Source organism: Rhagoletis pomonella, unplaced genomic scaffold (genome assembly GCF_013731165.1).
Source record: "Rhagoletis pomonella isolate Grant_MI unplaced genomic scaffold, Rhpom_1.0 Rhpom_scaffold_01685, whole genome shotgun sequence".
NCBI classification, from domain to species: domain Eukaryota; kingdom Metazoa; phylum Arthropoda; class Insecta; order Diptera; family Tephritidae; genus Rhagoletis; species Rhagoletis pomonella.
In genome coordinates, this window is record NW_023460239.1 from 18,192 (window position 1) to 22,061 (window position 3,870).

At 47.6% G+C, this 3,870-nt stretch overlaps 1 pseudogene; it reads right to left on the minus strand.

Moving 5' to 3' along the window:
• Positions 1 to 1,053: 1,053 nt before the first annotated feature.
• Positions 1,054 to 3,870, minus strand: part of LOC118752605 — a 17,602-nt pseudogene continuing 14,785 nt past the window's right edge.

The following is a 3,870-nucleotide window of genomic DNA, read 5'->3' on the forward strand; positions in this document are numbered from 1 at the left end:
AACTGAGAAAGCAGCCACCAGCTTTTTATCTCTTCGTTGATGCATTCCATAGCGCATTAGCTCGCGGTTGTTTTTCGTAAGGCACTCGTGTATATGTATTTTCCCATCTGAGTTGGAGCCAATATCACGGAGCATTAGTGGTCGTTTTTTTTCTTTGCAGAAGCGTGTACTGACTTGAAGAGGGTGGAGCGAAGACACCAACTTCACAATCACTGAAGCAGTGGAGTTGTTCTGTTTTGATATTCGAAACGCAGGGCGAATCTGTAGCGCAGGCAAATCAAAACTCTGGCACAGACTACTAAAGGTAGCTTCCAAATTCTCGTTGTCAACGTAGGGGAGACCATTGATGATAAAATCAGTGGTTACACCAAGATTTTGGCAATCATTTACCTCGTTCTTAAGCTGCACCACTTCCTTTTTCAATTGCTTATTCTGCGCGATTTGGAATTCTGCCTTTGTCACACGTTCTTCAATTTTTCGCAGCGCCTTTCGAAGGTTCGCCAGGTCAGCCGTTAACTCGCCAAATCGCTGCATCACTCGCTCTTCAGACGTTTTTATCCGCTCAGCTATCTCTTTACAATGCTCCTTCTCTGCAAGTCCAGTCGCTCTTCAATGCGCTGAAGCCATGATGACGGTGGCGAGCTCTCTTTTTTTCAGGTCTATTGAGAGAACTGTTCTGCGTTGTCGATACCGTCTGGCGCGTAAATTTGCTTCTTGTTGACATTTTAAGCTTTGCTTGAAATTAAATTTAGGCAATTTGTTAAATACAAATATCGCACACACAAAATATAGTCAACGAAACTACTCGGTATGAGGTGTAGAGATAGATTGATGAGACCCGCAATCACTTCAAATGCAAATATATCAACGGAAACTCGGACTAAATGTGAAGTGACTACAGCGCACCGACTAACACGTCTACTTAGCTTGACATCGGTCTTGTTATTATTTCGGGGGTTAATATGAAAAACTTGACCAGTTCTTTTTTGTAGATGTGACTATGCGCCCTTTCTCACATGGGGATTCTACCAGCATTGCTAAAGTGTCTATTTTCTACTTAGGGCCGTTTTCACCATCTCTCGATTTGTCTCTAAAAGTTACTGACGAGTGACGACCACTCAGATAATTCGCCGACCACCGTTTGAGTCCCTGTGGGAGAGAGAAGGCCTCTATGTCTTCTAGTAGCGTTGAATGGCTGCCAGTGTCGAACGCCTTAGACAGGTCCAGCGCTACTAGAATGGTTCTTTCACAGGGGCGCTTTCGGTTTAGGCCACGAGTTATCTGGGTTTTTATTGCGTTAAGTGCTGTTGTTGTACTGTGCACTTTACGGAATCCATGCTGATGCTTCGCTGGGGTCAGGTGGTTTGTAAAATACGGAAGTAGCAAGGCCTCTAGTGTCTTCGCTACCGGGGAAAGGGGCGTTATCGGACGATAATACTCCTTTGTTGGCGGGTTTCCCCGGTTTGAGCAGTGGGACCACTCCCCCCATCTTGCATATGTCTGGCATGACGACAGTGGCCATTGACAATTTTAGGACCTCCGTTAGGTACGCTACTCCCGTAGGCCCCAAATTTTTCAACATCAGCATGCATGTTCCATCGGGTCCAATGGCTTTGGAGGCTTTCGCCTTCCCGATGGTCACCTGAACTTCACCGCAGGTGAAAGCAAGGGGGGTACAATTTGTTGGCAGTTTGTGCAGCCTTCTGGTCACTCGACGCTTGGTTTTGTCCACCGGAGGATGCAGTATGAACTGCCGGCTAAAGTAGCTCGCGCATCGCTACGGGTCCGAGGAAGCGTGTTCACCAAAGTCTATTTCAACTCTGCCGTCATGCTTCGTCGGGTTGGACAATGGCCTCACGGTTGATTAAAGCTTACTCACACCAGAGGCGAAGTTGCAGGTCTTCAGATGCTGTTCCCACTTCTTCCGCTCATGTACGTTCACAAGTTGCCGAATCTCCGAGTTGAGATCCCTTATGCGGGGATTTCCGGGATCGGCCTGACGAAGGTTGCCGCGCTCATCGGCTAGGACAGCCGCTTCTGCTGGAAAATTCGGACGAGGGTCCGAGATGCCTCCCGCTGGGATGAAGCGGGCTGCAGAAGCAGTGACAACCCTGCGGAACTTACGTTCACCTACGTGAACGTCGGTTGCTATAGGTAGTGCAGTGAAGGAGCATTCAGTAACATCCGCGAAGTCTTTCCAATCAGCTTTAGAAAAGTTGACATAGGTCCGGTGATCCGCGGAAGCAAAGTCGGCTGGTTTATCTATCGAGATGATTATGGGCAGATGGTCTGATGCTAAAGTCAGCATAGGTCGCCATGATACGGTGTTTATCAGAGCAGCACTGACTATTGTTAGGTCTGGCGAGCTGCAGCAGCTGCCCATAATCCTGGTGGGTGCGTCGTCGTTCATTGTGCAGAATGTCGAATGGTATATCTGCTCAGCCAATTGTGTTCCCCTACAGTGTTGAATTGCCGTGCAGCCTCGACTGTTGGACCGCAGCTATTAATATTCCGTGCCGACCCATGAAGACCGTTATCTCCTCGATTTTGCTCTGAAGTCCGTTACAGTTGAATTGTAAAATCTTCGTGTGCCTAGGGAGACTTATTGGAATGTGGGGTGTTAGTGATGTGTGTTGCCGTGCCGCCACATGCTGTGCTTGCTGCTGCTGAGGCTGTTGCCCTGTGGTGTTAGTGGTCGGCTTCGCAGCTGGGGGGTTGCGACCGAGCAGCACAGCATGGGCCCTCATAGTCCCTCGTCCAATCTCGCGTGGTGCGCAGTCTTGAGCATGCCCTAAAGTGACACCAGCCAAGGCAGGTGTTGCAATTGACTGATGTCACATTACGGAATATCGTGGACTGGCACACCGTGCAGATTGTCGGAGGAACTAGGAGTTGTTGGCGGTGGCGTGAGGGTGGTGGTGCAGTTGTGTCTGTGGTGTGGTCTGTTGTGTCTGTGGTATTGTCTATTGTATTGTGTTGTGGTGCGGTTGTATTTGTGTTGAGTTGCTCAGGCGGACTATGTTGTGCAGTGGAGGCAGTGCGATTGGTGCAGCAAGGTGCCACGTACGCAGTGGTCCATTGCCTGTGAGTCGTGAGGCCTGAGCAAACTCGGAGGTAGCTCCATCCATTGCATGTATTGCATCTGACGGAGGTGGAGTTGTGGTGTAACACGCAGCAGGTATATGTTTCTGGCCCAGGGTTTGACTCAATGCCAGCCCTGAGCAAATGTATGCGAAAAAGAAGTAGCCCTATGGACGTACAACTTTTGAGGGATTTCGCCGACCTAAACGGGGTTAGATCGCCGAAACAACAGCCCCTGGTCGGGTAAAATCCGAGTCATTCCGGTACGTAGAACCGGCTGTCGTGGGACTGGGGGGAAACAAGGTTGTTGTTGTTGTTGTAGCAGCATACAAGCTCCTCAAAGAGTTTTTGGGGAGTGTTGCTGGAGTGGCCAAATATAAATCTGGGTCGTTCCGGTTGCGTAGACCCGACTGTCGTGGGAACGGGGGAAACAAGGTCTTTCCGCCCGCTGTACATAGTACATAAGTAAAGCTAGACTGGAGACTAGGCCTCGCCAGCTACCCAACTAGTTAGACATTTATATAGGTTATTTGATAGTTTTAGAAACAGCTTTGTAATTGAAACTTTAACTTACATATTCGCATACTTTGTTATATATTAAAAATATCTATCTGTACTTTAAAGTCGCAAGACTGTAACAAATAAATAAATAAATACAAATAAAAATTAGCGGCACTGAACCCAATATGTTGTACATCAAATAAAAGCTTGACTCCTATGCTATTTAATTATATGATTTTTTGATGTAATCAATAAGGTAATTTTGAAAGAAAAATGTGTTTTGTTTAA